Source organism: Gorilla gorilla, chromosome 3 (genome assembly GCF_029281585.2).
Source record: "Gorilla gorilla gorilla isolate KB3781 chromosome 3, NHGRI_mGorGor1-v2.1_pri, whole genome shotgun sequence".
NCBI classification, from domain to species: Eukaryota; Metazoa; Chordata; class Mammalia; order Primates; family Hominidae; genus Gorilla; species Gorilla gorilla.
The window spans coordinates 136376276-136392407 of record NC_073227.2 but is presented as its reverse complement, the minus strand read 5'-3'; the positions used below and the strand labels follow the sequence as shown (position 1 = coordinate 136392407).

The window sequence follows — 16132 nt, the reverse complement described above, 5'->3', positions numbered from 1 at the left end:
TGATTTCTTTTCCATTAAATTTCCTTAACACCTTTTTTCATAAATCAACTGGCCACATATATTCAGGTATTTTTGAGATAGTCTATTTTGCTTCATTAACCTATCTCTCTTTATACTAATACTACTACTACACTGTTTTGATCATTTTAGATTTACAGAAATATGCAAAATAAATCATGTAAGGGAAGTCCTCCATATTTTCTCTATTTTTTTTTAAATTGGCTATTCTATGACATGTGCATTCAAATATAAAGTTTGTAAAGAGTGTGTTAATTTCACCAAGAATTAGTCAACTGGAATTTTTATTGTAATTGTATTAAATTGATAGAATAATTTTAAGATAATTTAAATTTTAACAATATTGATATTTTCAATATATAAATATTTCATAGCTATGCCTTAATTTCTCTTTGTGACATTTGGACTTCTCATTGTAAAGATCATCTGCGTGTTTTATTTTATATATCCTTAATCATTTCATACTTTTGCATCCTATGGTAAATTGAAAATTTATCTTTTTGAATTTGAATTCCCAATCATTTGTTTATAGTATAAAAGTGTAGTTTTTTTCAATATTGGCATGGTATTCTAAAATCTTGTTAAATTTTCTTTTTTCTCACAGCATTTTTGTTGAATGGGAATTACAGAATAATCATTTTTTGCTTATAAACATAGTTTAAAAGATTTTTTTAATTCCAATTTTGCACAAGTTTACTATATCTGCAAAATTGGAAATATATGCTACTTTTTTTGCATTACTGCCCTGCATAGGATTTTTTGTAATAACAAAGAGCAGTGGTGAGAGTGGACCTTTTTACCCTTCTTGAATTCATAGAGATAGCATTCAATCTGTTACTAATAAATACAATATTAATTTTAAATATTTGATGCATATCTTTTATTAGCTTGAAGTTCAATTTTATTTATAACTTTCTGAGTTTTCAGCATGAATAAGTTTTCAGTTGTGCCAAATACTTTTTTATAATCTCTTAATATGTAGAATTGCATTGATCAGTTTTCGTATGAAAAATCAATCTTGAATTCCTGATGTAACACTGCTTGGCCATGTCATATTATGGTTCTTATTTATTGCTGGGTTTGATTTCCATCATATCTTCATAAATCCTTATTTGACACCCCACAGGTCAGTTAATTTCTCTAGTTATAACTTCTGCTGATATCTGTACCGTCCTTTAAAAACAGTTGTAAAAATTAGTAAAATGCACTCACTTGTATAACTATTTTACTTACAGTTGTATCAATATTATATTGTAAGATTCATGAAGTCAGAATCTTAGATTTTCTCTAATTTATTCTATTGATAAAGTATATAGTAAGACTGAAATATGTGTTGGATGAAAGAATATAACTCATGAAGTTCCAAACACTAAAATACATGACAATACTGTATATATTTTTCCAGATAATTACAAAAACATTGTCTTTGACAGCAAAGTTGGTAATATGACATTGGTTAATATCTACACTATATGTTTTATTTTCTTGATCTGCAGTCCAATGCTCTACCTTCGAGCTAAACTCCCTCCTGCTATATATTTTATTTTCTATTACTCCATTTGGAAAATTCTTGGGAGGTTAGAGATGAAGACTATTTTACTGTGTTAACTATGATACACTGTTAAAATAATTTTAGTCTATATTTCATTAGAATAAAATGAAGTGTAATTATATATGTCCCTATCTAGCCATAAATACTTTGATATTAAATTTTATGTTTAAGGTGTTCAGTTAATTTTGTGGTCTTCCTACTTAAAATTGCATTTAAATTTTGACTGTATTAATATTAAAACAGTTTTGAGACTCGAGGGAAAAAAATCATTTCATTAATCCTAAATAATCTAGAATTATGTAATCTATTTTTTTCTAGCAGATTTCAACAGACATTTAAAACTAAGATTGATGAACTGAAGATTCAAAACATTTGAAACTTCCCATATTATAAATTATTAGAGGAGTTTAGTTTATGAGCATAGAAAAGAGTAAATAGATTGAACATATCATTCCTATCGTTACCTTTGTATCAAAACTTTTTATCCTGTTAAAATGGGTTGGGTTATACTTGATCTAGTAAAATATGTGTATTTTATAAATACAACTTACAAGCAAACATTATATACCATTTTGTGGGAAAATATGTATAATTATATAAATTTCTTTTAAATGAAGGTGTTGATACCCAATTTAGAAAGTATTAAGGACATTTGTTTTTGAACATTGAAAGATATTAATATCCATATATACCTTAAACTATTTCTATGATTCGTGCTATTTTATTTTAATAACTATTTTGCCTAAATAATTCAATTGCTAAACTTTGAATTTGTCCAATATTTAGATTGCTTGGAGAATTTTATGTATAAAGATAATATTGAGGTATAGAGGTTATTATGTTTTGAAAACGTTTAGGTAATACAACCAAATGACAGGATCATGACTTTCTTTTCTTTTCTTTTCTTTTCTTTTTTGAGACAGAGTTTTGCTCTTGTTGCCCAGGCTGGAGTGCAGTGGCGCGATTTCGGCTCACCACAACCTCCGCTTCCCAGGTTCAAGCAATTCTCCTGCCTCACCCTCCCGAGTAGCTGGGATTACAGGCAGGTGCCACCATGCCTGGCTAATTATGACTTTCTTTTCTACAGGGAGAATAAATAATATTCAAGTTGTCTTTCATTTTCAAATAGCCTGCTTTAAAACTTAAAAGTATAGCCACATTTTAAAAAAGTAAAACTTTTAAAATGTACACAACTAAATTCTGAATTATTATAGTGTGATTGAAGAATATTGAATGATGTAATATAATAAAGTATAAAACAAGTATGATTTACCATACTTGTTTTGGTAATAAACATTTTTATATAAAATTGATACAATCAATTCATTTATATATGCTGAAATATTAAAGTCATGATCTTTTTATGAGCCTTCATATTTTAATATTTTGGCAGTAGTGATTTTAAAATAAAGAACATATTTACACAAAATTTTGTTTAGTCTGTAAAATATAAAGTAAATCAATAAATGTGAATCTTTTTTTACAATGTTAAGATGATCAGTCTGTTGTTTTATTAAGATATAATTGACCACATGTGGTAGCTCAAGCCTGTAATCCCATTATTTTGGGAGACTGAGGTGGGTGGATCACGAGGTCAGGCGTTCAAGACCAGCCTGGCCAACATTGTGAAACTCCATCTCTATTAAAAATACAAAAAAATTAGCTAGGCGTGGTGGCGCGTGCCTGTAATCCCAGCTACTTAGGAGGCTGAGGCAGGAGAATTGCTTGAACTCAGGAGGCGAAGGTTGCAGTGAGCCAAGATCGCACCACTGCACTGCAGCCTGGGTGAAATAGCGAGACTCTATCTCAAAAAAAATAAAATAAAAATAAAAAATAAAAAATAAAAAAAGATATGATTATATTTTTTCAAATCTTAGGCAATAAAGTTAATCTTGATATATCCCATGATGATTTTAAACTAAGCAAATGTATTTGCGGCAGCAAAATTAATTTCATAGGTGAATAAACTGAATACTTCCAGTATAAGCCTTCATAGATCAGTTAAGTGGAAAGTAAACAGGAAACACCCATCTATTTGAAAAAAGTGTTGGCAATCGTGGTGTTTGGCATAGACTGTATGACAGAGAAAAACAATAGTTTCAGAAAACATTTATGAAATTTTTAATGACAACATGTTTTTCAATCATTAGTTACAGTTTGATTTATAATCTACAAAGACAGAAATTACTTGCTCTATTTTGTGTCTCCCATAAAGCATCTATTTTTCCCTCACATAAATGTAATATACATTTATCTACTCTCCCCTTTCCTTTTGCACCAGGAAGGACAAGGATTTCTATCTTTGCTATATAAGAAAAAGGAACTCTTTTGAAGGAACGTTTTAATTTCGTCACAAAAGGTGTAAAAACAAAAAAAAAAAAGTGAAGGGAAGATAGCTTAACTAATTTATACTAAACTACATAAAGTGATTCCTAGAGTATTGACATAGACAAAATATCGCAAACAGCATGCTTCAGATTTTTAAAAAAATATTCTATAGTGAAAAAAATAGCTCCTTACTGAAGTTCAACTATTAAAAATATGATACAACGTATACGTTTCCTAAATAAATTCACTAAGACAGTATAAAATGATATAGTATAGAAACAAATTATTTTTTGAATAATCCAGGTTTCAGTAAAATAATTCTTCTGACTTCATCACAAGAATATGAACATATTTCTTGAAATATTTATAATATTAAAAAACAAACAGTAGAGTAGGAGAGTGGGATTTCATTTGAAACTTGGGTATAGAATATTCATTAGAAAATGACTTATTAACAAAAGAACAACATACATCAAGTTTAACCAATAATTTGTGTAGCTGACTGAATTCAGTATATACACAATATATTTTAAATGATTTGTATAAGCATAAATTATTTTTGAAAAAATAGAATTGAATTTCTCACCTCCATTTCAGAATTTCTATTTAAAATTTAATTGGTGTGTATTTTGTTACACACATTGTTTTTAAATGCATTTAAAATGTTTGTTAAATACATGTCTTCAAAAATGGGTATGTAAGTACATAAACTTATGCTTGTTAAGAAAGAAAATTCTACAAACTACAGAATACTGTATGTGACTTCAGGTTTTTTTAAAAACCTGAAGCAAGAAGAGATTAGGGGCCTATTTTTAGCATCCTTAAAAGAAATTCCAAAAATATTCTATATGCCACCAAACTAAGCTTCATAAGCAAAGGAGAAACAACAGATTTTCCATAGAAGCAAGCACTAGGGAACTTTTTGCCACTACACTAGCCTTACAAGAGACCCTCAAGGGAATTGTAAACATGGGGAAAAAAGAACAATACTTGCTCCCAGAAAAATACCCTTAAGTACATAGCCCACACACCTTGTAAGACAGACAAACAATAGAAATGACAAAGTAACAAGTTAACAATTTCACAATAGGATCAAAACCTCAAATATCAATGTTAACCTTGAATGGAAATGATTGAAATGACCCCAGTTAAAAGGCACTGAGTCACAAGTTGGATAAACAACAGGAACCAGCTGTCCTTATCTCCAAGAGCTCCATCTTACATGCAGTGACACCCATAGGCTCAAATAAAAGGTTGGAGAAATATCTATTATGCAAACAGAAAGCAATAAAGGGCCAGAGTCACTATTCTGATATCAGATGAAACATACTTTAAACCAACAGCAGTAACCAGAGACAAAGAGGGTCATTACATAATGATAAAGAGTTCAATTCAATAAGAAGACTTAAGTATCTTAAATATATATGCTTCCAACAATGGAGCACCATCATTCATAAAATAAGCACAACTAGACCTAAGAAATGAAATAGATAGCTGCATAATAATAATGCAGGTCTTCAACAACCAACTTACAACATTAGACAGATCATCAGGGCAGAAAACTAACAAATAAATTCTAGACTTAAACTGAACACTTGACCAATTGGACTTAATATGCAGCTACAGAATACTGTGCCCATCAACCACAGAATATACATTCTTCTCATCTGCACATAGAACGTACTCTGTTATCTACCACATTCTTGCCCATAAAACAAGTCTCAATAAATTCAAAAACACTGAAATGATACCAACCATACTCTCAGACTTCAGTGGAATAAAAATAGAAATTAGTACCAAGAAGAACCCTCAAACCACATCAATAAATGGAAATTAAACAAATTGCTCCTGAATAAATTTTGGGTAAATAAAGAGAGTAGGGCAGAAATTAAAATAAATAAATAAATAAAAACACAGATAGAATATATCAAAATCTCAAGGATTTAGCAAAAGCAGTGTTAGGAGCAAAGTTTATAGCACTAAATGCCTACATCAAAAAGATAGAAATATATCAAATCAATGATCTAACCTGAAACCTAGAGGAACTAGAAAAACAAAAACAAACTAATACCAAAGTTAGCAGAAGGAAAGAAATAACTATATTCAGAGCAGAGTTGAACAAAATTGAGACACATATATTCATACCAAAGATTAATGAAACCAAAAGTTGGCACTTTGAAAGGATAAACAAGATCAACAGACTGCCAGCTAGATTATCAAACAAGAGAGAAGATCCAACTAAGCACAATCAGTAATGGCAAAGGTGACATTGTAGCAAGACAAGCCCCAGACAAAACCTCTCAGACAACGAGTTGTAGAAGGAAGGGTTTTATTCAGCTGGGAGAATCAGCAAGCTACTGCCTTAAAATCCGAGCTCCCCGAGTGCACAATTTCTGTCCCTTTTAAGGGCTCACAACACTAAAGATTTTACATGAAAGGGTTGTGACTGATTGAGCAATCTAGGGGATACGTGACAGGGGTTTCATGCACTGGTAGTCAGAGTGAAACAGAACAGAGCAGGGAGTTTCCCAATGTTCTTCCATACAATGCCTGAAATCTATGGGTAACATGGGGTTCTAAGTCATGAGTTGATTTTTGACTACTAGGTTTAGGCCAGGCAGGCCCAGGCCTGGTTTTGGGCCTGGAACCGGGCTGCTTGTCTTTGATTTCACTTCCTTGTTTTTTTCTTAAAACAGGTACTGAGTATAAAACAATATAAAACAATATGAGAGAGTCTTTCTCTTCCCTCATTTTCCCCCTTTGAGACTCTCACTTTTTATTAGAGAGAATTCTCACTTTTATTTTTGCTACTTATATCTTTTTGTGCAATAGATTGATAGTGATTTATATAGTACACTTGCACTGAAGCATTTTGGTGAACTAAGGTAGTGATGAAGCCTTTTATCATTTGAAGAAGTACAGGTAGCAAACAAGGGAGCAGTAAGCAGGTTTTTATTACTATTATAACTTTTATTATAAGAATTTTAAATCTTCCTAGTGCTGGGAACCATCTTCTAACATGGCTTCAGGGTTGAATCCATGCTACACTTGTACTGGCACATGTGCCAGTTTTGTCATATTTTTAACTATGTCTTTAACTACTTGCCTTTGATTATCCATGTGTAGACAATAATTAGTAAGGTTAAATTTCTTATAGACTTTTCTTTTAGCTGCTAGTAAGTAGTGGAGAGCCAATCTATTTTGATAGATAGCATTTCTTATCTGAGTTGGTTTTTTTTTGCCAGGCCAGAATAGTCAAGGCTTGACCAGTTTTATTAGTGATGATTTTTAAAAGAGCTTGCAACCGTATCATTCGGTTGAGCATGTAAATGGGGGTCCAGTATCCCCATGATCCGTCTTGTGTCTAAGTGGCAAGCCTATAGTAACGTATAATTTTTTTAGGGGGTCATTCATCATTTTTCCAATTAGCTATGGCTATGCTTCGTTTTCCACGGGAAGCATAGACAGGGAAACCCAGGAGTTCGCCTGTTTTTATGGGCAGTGGGAAGAAAGATGGCTTAATAGTGCCAACAACACAACTAAATGTCCACTGGGTCAGGCAGCTTAGTGTAGGCTCTATGTCTACATATCCAGTATAACCCGGTGGGGGCAGTCCAGTCCCGGTGGAATTCTGGGTGGGCCCAGACAGTCTTAAATGTTGGAAATTTACTGAATGGATCTCTTTCTGTGTAATTGGAACTCCACCATGTAACTGTTTTTTTTGCGGTACCATTATATAGTTTTTGCCCCAGACAACTAAGTCATCCTACAGAACGAGTGAATTCTTTTCTTTTTTTAGCTATGCAATATTGTTCAATAATTGAGACTTTTAGAAACTAGAGATGATCAGGGTGATTCTTTTGGGCCGGGAATTCATCAGGAACTGGGTCTGTAGGCACTAATTCTCGGGCTTCTTATGACCATTGATCTCTTATTACAGTTTTTCCACAAACATAACATGAAGTGACATTTAGAGACTGGGCTACATGCTCGGCTAATTGCAAAAACAAATTTCTGTTTTTTCCTGGAGTCTCTGGTACCGGCACATATAGTTTATCATAGAAAGTCTGAAATGCTAGCTCTGGAGAGCATCTTTGAACCTCCCCTTTTATTAAGATGTTTACGCTAAGATTTAGTCCTTTTCCATCAATGCCCAATGATACGTATTTTTCTTTATTTCATTTTGGGTCTGAGGTGTTTGTGATTACCAATTTTAAAGGGTTGCAGCTCCCACTCATACAGGAGGGGCTGCCTTTTCCTTTCCGGAGCCAAAGAGGATCTTTTTTTATCTTTTTTCTGAGTAGTCCAAATGACACAAGACCAGTATTGACACATCTCACATAAATATGATTCTTGACAGGTATACTTATTTTTTACTGTGTAACTTTTTTCCAATCTAGAGAACTGCACCCTATTCCTTGCTGATTACTATGAATAGCAGCACAAGCGTCAAATTTTAAGGTTACATGTTTGGGGACCCCTCTTTTTTCTCTTCCAGCTATTACTTTACTTGCATCACCTAGAAAAGGACCAGTCCTTAGTCTTACTTCAACGACTGTGATCATGGGAGGTTCAGAGGGGTCATAGCACACATTGGTCTGGTCACTTCCTGGATTACATACTTTGTACTGAGTGTTACTATACAAACAGGTTCCTTTTGGAGTTCCTAGGCATTCATAATAACTATAAAATAATAGGACTGTAGGAATCTTTTGTCCTACCTCAGTGACTTGATGTATATACTGGGAATAGCCCTCAGTCTGTGGAAGGTCAGTTGAAGTCCTTACTGTACAAGTCCAAATTTTAAGGAAAATGAGTCCCGCGATGAGTTTCCTCATGCTTCAGCCATGCGTGGACCAGTCAGCATCTGGGTGAACTGGAGCAGGGCTTGCCATCTTCTTCAGATCACTTTGCAGGGGTTGGTGAAGCTGCTGCCATCCACATACAGCTCCCAGTCTACCATCTAAGGGTGGTCTCAGAGGTTGGGCCTACTAGAATAAACTGAGTCCAACACCTCTAAACAGTTATGTTTAACTGGGCTCTCTGATACCAGGAGTAAGGTGGCGGGGTTAGGGTGTTGCAAACTTCAAAGGTTATGCAGGGATTTTCACAGAGCAAGCTTTGGTATCTAGTTAGTCTAGCATTTATTAGCTAATGATGTCCTTTGGTATTTATTAAAGTCACCACAGCATGGGGGGACTTTATGTTTAGGTTTTGCCTAAGAGTTAGCTTATCTGCTTCTTGTGCTAACAGGGCCATTGCTGCCAGGGCCCTTGGACATGGGGGCCAGGCTTTGGAAACCCCGTCTAGTTGTTTTGAGAGATAGGCCACTGGCCTTGGCCAGGGCCCTACAGTCTGAGTGAAAACTCCAACTGCCATTTTTTTTTTTTTCTGGTTGATGAAATGCCAGGGTGAAAGGGATAGCCAAATGGACTAAAGCACAAGTGCCACTCCAGTTATTCAGCAGAGTGCCCAGTAAAGGTCCACCACAATACCACCACACATCTGCTCGGAGATGAACAAGGGCTGACTGATTGATAAGCTCTTGAAAATTTTTAAGCTCACTGCATACTTTCAGGTCTCCAAGGAATGCTAAGTCTCCTCCCTGACGTGAGAGACACAAAGTGAACTTAATGTTGGGAGACGGAAGCTGGATGGCCCTCGGGGACTGACCCGCAGGGACTTCGGGATATAGCAGAGAGAGCTTGGCATGACTTATTACACCAGGCTGTAGAATCCTGGAAAAGAGCTACCATGCAGCCCACGCCTGGCCAACTGGAGGACCACCTTAGTGGAAGGGAGAGAATCAGGGCCTCGGCCTGCCATGTGCACAAGCATAACAATTGCTTTTGTTTAACATGCAGATGGAATATTTAATCCATTTCAACCAGGCATTTGCATCTTGGTATGCTGTCTTAATTGCCAAAGTTTGTTTTAAGTCTTTAACTTTTATGATCCTCTAGTAAAATGAATGTTTCCTTTAGCACCTATTTTTATTAGTTTTTAGATCAAAGAAAGCTAAATGCCATTTTATATTTAATAATATTTCTTGTATGATTTTTATACCAGATAAACTAAATTTTACCTTTATATTAGTGTGTTATTAACGTTAAACTTAATTTTAATAAAACCTTGTAGACATATATATTGAATTTTTCATGTTTGACTGTAAGGTAAGATTTTATAGACTCTTTTTAACCTTTTATACTTTTTGTTAAAGAGCAGGTTGATGCTTTAAGAAAAATCTGTTGCATTTTTACTTTAATGTCCAGTTCACAGAAAAACTGGATGATACCTTTTTTACTTTAGCTAATATGTTTACACACAGAATTTTCTTTACAATTAATGTTTTAAAACTTGCTTAAACTTTTAAAACAATAATTCTTTTAACCTTTTAATGTAAGTAAAAATCCACATTCTTATGTCTCCTTATAATCTTTTTACCAAAGGTATATTTTCCTTTTTTTATACACCTTGCACATAAACTGTTTCTTCAACAGTACTCAGGAGGCCTTACTATTTTTAAATTATACAACATTTTTTGCATAAAATTTTTAATAATATTTTTTTTCTTTCATGACTTTTGCAGACAATTTTTCAACATGTCTCAACTTTTTGACTTACTACATTTTTTCTTTAAACAACCAGTTAATTTATTTCAGGACAAGAATTTACCATATAACATTCTTTTTATATAAATTCTGCCTCCCCCCTTTTTCTCCTTTTTTAAAGCGAACTTTTTTTATGTCTTTGGACCAGACTGTCTAAGGCCACAAGATTAGAAGTTATCATAATACATGTTACACTGTTAACTTTTAGCAAACTTCACTTTTGTTGAAAACCTTATAAGTTTGGGATTTCAATAATCATAATCCTTTGCTATTAATAAGGCCTTGTTTAGTCTAAGTTAGAATTGGTATAGATGGCCTCTTTTTTCTCTCTGCTGGTCTTTCCTTGCCTCTGCCAGCCGCTTATGCTACTGTTCTCTTAACTTCTGTGGTGGGGAAGGGGGTCTAAAACCAGCTGTAACTGTCTATGTAGGGAAACTGGTCTGGGTGCCTTGGCTTGCAGCTTACCTTGTGCCATACCTTTGAAACAAGGGACCTGTCCAGGCTTCCTTCTGATGGCCAATCCACCTCTAATGCTACCCAGTCTATTTCACACAAAGTTCAAAGTTTTCCTGGTGTCATAGTAACTCCATAGTCTCTATTAAATCCTTTCTTGAAATTCTTTAACATAGTTCCCAGTGGGGTGGGCTTACTTTGCGCCTGACCCATTTTTTTTTCAAGACAAAATACCACACTCACACTACACACACTCACCACAAGACAAAGAACGGGTAAAGAGGGCACACACACACTTTTACCATTTATACCAAACCAAAATCACGAAATTCAAAATCCGAGTACCAAAAAATTCAAGCCAAGTCAAAACCAAAACCAAAGTATCCAGCAATTCAAGTCAAGTCAAAACCAGAACAAAAGTGCCAATGCAGGCACATGGTGGGTGATCAGGCCACGCTTCCACTCAGATGGAGTGGGGCAAGTTCCAAAGACCAGACTTACCAAGTCAGGCCAAGTCAAAACCAGAACAAAAGTGCCAATACAGGCACACCGTGGGTGATCAGGCCACGCTTCCACTCAGATGGAGTGGGGCAAGTTCCAAAGACTAGTCTTACCAAGTTTCAGATGTCCAGACTCCAAGTGCCATTTCCTTCCTGGTGTTCAGCCACTGTGTTAATCCTCCATGGGGGGCCTGCTACGTGCTGCTCTGGTGAGGCGTTCCACCAGGGCAATTTTCTACCCGGGAGTGCTCCTTGGATCACATCACTCAGGCTGGCCAGAGTTCCCTGCAGGGATGTTCCACAGGGCAGGCCTAAGCCGCCTAAGGGGCTGCCTCGGCCATATGTCAGTTACCTCGTTTCCCGGTCAGGGAGCCAAGAAATGTAGCAGGACTAGCCGCAGACAAAATATCTCAGACACCGAGTTGTAGAAGGAAGGGCTTTATTCAGCTGGGAGAATCAGCAAGCTACTGCCTTAAAATCCGAGCTCCCCGAGCGCACAATTTCTGTCCCTTTTAAGGGCTCACAACACTAAAGATTTTACATGAAAGGGTTGTGACTGATTGAGCAATCTAGGGGATACGTGACAGGGGTTTCATGCACTGGTAGTCAGAGTGAAACAGAACAGAGCAGGGAGTTTCCCAATGTTCTTCCATACAATGCCTGAAATCTATGGGTAACATGGGGTTCTAAGTCATGAGTTGATTTTTAACTACTAGGTTTAGGCCAGGCAGGCCCAGGCCTGGTTTTGGGCCTGGCGCTGGACTGCTTGTCTTTGATTTCACTTCCTTGTTTTTTTCTTAAAACAGGTACTGAGTATAAAACAATATAAAACAATATGAGAGGGTCTCTCTCTTCCCTCAACATTACAACCAATCCCACAGAAATCCAAAATGGCCTTAGAGATTATGAACATCTCTAGAGGTAAACCAGAAGATCTAAAGAAAATGCGTAAATTACTGGAAATGTAATATCTCAAGACTGAATCAGGAAGAAATTGAAACACTGAACAGATCAATATCAAGTCTGAAATTGAATTAGTAATAACAAAACTAGCAACCAAAAAAAAAAAAAAAAGCCTCAGACCAGATGAGTTCATAAACAAATTCTACCACATATACAAGAAGAGCTGTTACCACTACTACTAAAACTATTCCAAAAAATTGATGAGGGACTCTTCAACTCATTTTATGAAGCCACCATCACCCTGATACAAAAACCTGGCAAAGCAAACACAAAAAAAGAAAACTACAGGCCAGTGTCCCTGATTAACGTAGGTGCAAAAATCCTCAAAATATCAACAAACGGAATTCAATAGCATATTAAAAAGTTAATTCACCATGATCAAATAGACTTCATTCCTGGGATGCAAGAGTGATTCAACATATACAAAACAATAAATATAATTCACCACATAAACAATTAAAAACAGAAATTATATGATTATCTCAATAGATGTGGAAAAAGCGTTAGACAAAAGCCAACATTCCTTAGTGAAAATCGTCAACAAACTAGGCTTCAAAGGAACATAACTCAAAACAAAAAGACCTGTCTATGACAAACCCATAACAAACATCATACTAAAAGGGCAAAAACTAGAAGCATACCCCTGAAGAATTGGAACAAGACAAGGATGCCTACTCTCACCACTCCTATTCAACATAGTACTGGAAGGCCTAGACAGAGCAATCAGGCAAGGGAAATAAATACATGGCATCCCAATAGGGAAATAATAAGTCAAACTATCTCTCTTCATGGATGTTAAGATCCTATACTTAGAGAAACCTAAAGAATCTGCCAAAAGGCCCCTGGAATGGATAAATGACTTCAGTAAAACTTCAGGATATGAAACCAATGTATAAAAATAACTAGCATTTCTATACAAAAATAATATTTAGGCTGAGAGCCAAATCAAGACTACAATGCCATTTACAATAACCACATATAAAAAAATCTTGGAATACATCTAACTAAGGAACAAAAGATCTCTACAAGGAGAACTACAAAGCACTGCCAAAAGAAATCATAAACAATACAAACCTATGGAAAAGCATTCCATGCTAATGAATTGGAAGAATCAGTATTGTTAAAATGGCCATACTGCCCAAAGGAATCTACAGATACAACACTATTCCTATCAAAATGACATTTTTCCACAGAACTAGAAAAAGTATTTTAAAATTCCTGTGGAACCAAAAAAGATTCTGAATAGCCAAGCAATTCTAAACAAAAAGAACAAAGCCAGAGGTATCGTATTTCCTGACTTCAAACTATATTATAAGGGTACATAACCAAATCAGCATGGTACTGCTACAAACACAGACACATTAGACCAAGGAAACAAAATAAACAACCCAGAAATAAAGCAACACACCTACAGCCATTTGGTCTTTGACAAAGTCCACAAAAATAAGCGATAGGGCAAGGGAGTCATGATTCAATAAATGGTGCTAGGCTAATTGGCTAGCCATATGCAGAATGAAAATGGACCTGTGTTTCTCACCACATGCAAAAATTAACTCAAGATGGATTAGAGAGTTAAATGTACCAACTCAAAGTATAAGAAACCTAGAAGAAAACATAGAAAATACTATTCTGGACATCAGACTTGGAAAATAATTTATGGCTAAGTCCTCAAAAGCAATTGCAACAAAAACAAGTATTGACAAGTGGCACCTAATTAAACTAAAGAGATTCTGTCTGGCAAAAGAAACTAACAACAGAGTAAACAGACGATCTACATAATGGGAGACAGTATTCACAAACTATGCATTTAAGAAAGGTTTAGTATTTAGAATCTATAAGGAACTTAACAATTGAACAAGCAAAAACAGAATAATCTCATTAGACAATGTGCAAAAGATATGAACAGACACTTCTCAAAAAAAGACATTTAAGCAGCCCAATAGACATATGAAAAAATGCTCCACCTAACTAATCATCAGAGAAATGCAAATCAAAACTACAATGAGATACCATCTCACACGAATCATAATGGTTATTATTAAAAAAGTAAAAAAACAGATGCTAGTGAGGCTTGGGAGAAAGAGAAACACTCATACACTGTTAGTGGGAATGTAAATTAGTTCAGCCACTAAGGAAAGCAGTTTGGAGATTTCTCAAAGTACTTATAATGAACATTCAACTCAGCAATCCCATTGCTGGGTATATATCCTAAAGAAAACAAGTCTGTCTACCAAAAAGATATATGAACTCCCACATTCATTGCAGTACTATTCACAATAGCAAAGACACTATTCAGAACAGCAATTACATTTTAACTGATGAAAATATTTAAAATATACTTTTAGCAGTTTTCAAATATACAATACATTGTTATTAACCATAGTCACCATATCGTACAGCATTTTTCTGAATTTATTTCTCCTGTATAGCTGAAAGTTTGTATTCTTTGGCCAGCATCTCCTTAATCCTTCCATACAAGGTTTATTATTGGAGAAAAATAAACTATATGATTAAATAAATTCACACCCTCTCAGTTTAATATATCAAAATATTAAGAAATCACAATTTATGCTACTACATATCCCTGAAACCTATTATTAAGTACTATAACCTTTTAAAAACCGTCCATACATCCTTAAATCAGAGGCTATCCTAGTGGGCAAAAAGTCATCGTAGCTTTTAGAATATCTTGTTTAATATTTCTTTTGATTTCTTCCCAATATTAATTTTAATCCTTGTTCTGTTTTAATGAAATATATATTTACTATTAGACTTCCATTTTTTTATATTCCAGATAGTTTTATCTAAAATGCTATCATTCTTTTTAATTTTTAATTTTCATTTTCCAAAATAAAACCTCATAAACCTTGGAAATATGACTTGGAAATCTATTACCTATCATAAAAATTTTAAATTCCTCATAAGCAATTTAAATTCCTCATGAGGAGGAATTTAAAATTTTAATAAGGAATTCCTCATAAGGAATTTAAAATTTTTATGAGGGTGCATGAGAGTTTTAATGGCCCCTTTATTGTCCTTTTTTGAATAATTTAAATTCTTTTTAAAAATTTTTTTATTGTTTATATTTTATTATTTTATTAGAATATATTATGTATATCGTTACTGTTTTGTTAAGTAACTGTTTCTTCTTTCTTCAAACATCCTCAGATTTATGCATGTTATTTTTATATTTTTATATTATTTAAAATATTTTTTGTATGTCTTTTTCATTATTCCATTATATACCTTCAAGATATAAACTATATCACATTATTTATTTAATCTCATATTCCTGCAATTGCAGATGCCTTTGTTGTCTAATTTTATTTTGTTTTTAGATGAGATTGTAACTTTTGATTTACATTTTTACCACTTTTACACTTTATTTGTACCAAATGGGTACAAATGCTTGATCTTATGTGTGTTTATATATGTCTATGCATGTGTTGAATTGTCTTTTTCTTCCATCAGAATAAAAGTTTCTGGAAGATAATAAACTTTTATGTTTTACTTATTTATATAGCCATGGTGCCTAAGACAGTGCCTGGAATTATATGTATTTAATAATGAGTAATTCTGGTTTTATAAATTTTTCTCATAATGTGTGAACCCATTATATTTCAAAACCCACTCAACAACTCATTATATATTTTGTATTATATAATGCTATCTTATTCAGGTTTTCTAATATTGAGAACATTTTCTTA

General features: G+C 34.1%; 1 long non-coding RNA gene across 2 annotated transcripts in view; it reads right to left on the bottom strand.

Annotated features, from left to right (window-relative positions):
- The window catches only part of LOC129532889 (uncharacterized), a 276178-nt gene extending 264030 nt beyond the window's left edge, over positions 1–12148 (bottom strand). For both annotated transcript variants that reach the window (XR_010133465.1, XR_010133464.1), the window contains exon 1: positions 11577–12148. This is a non-coding gene — a long non-coding RNA (uncharacterized lncRNA). The remainder of the gene's footprint in view (positions 1–11576) is intronic.
- Between the last annotated feature and the right edge of the window lie 3984 nt (positions 12149–16132).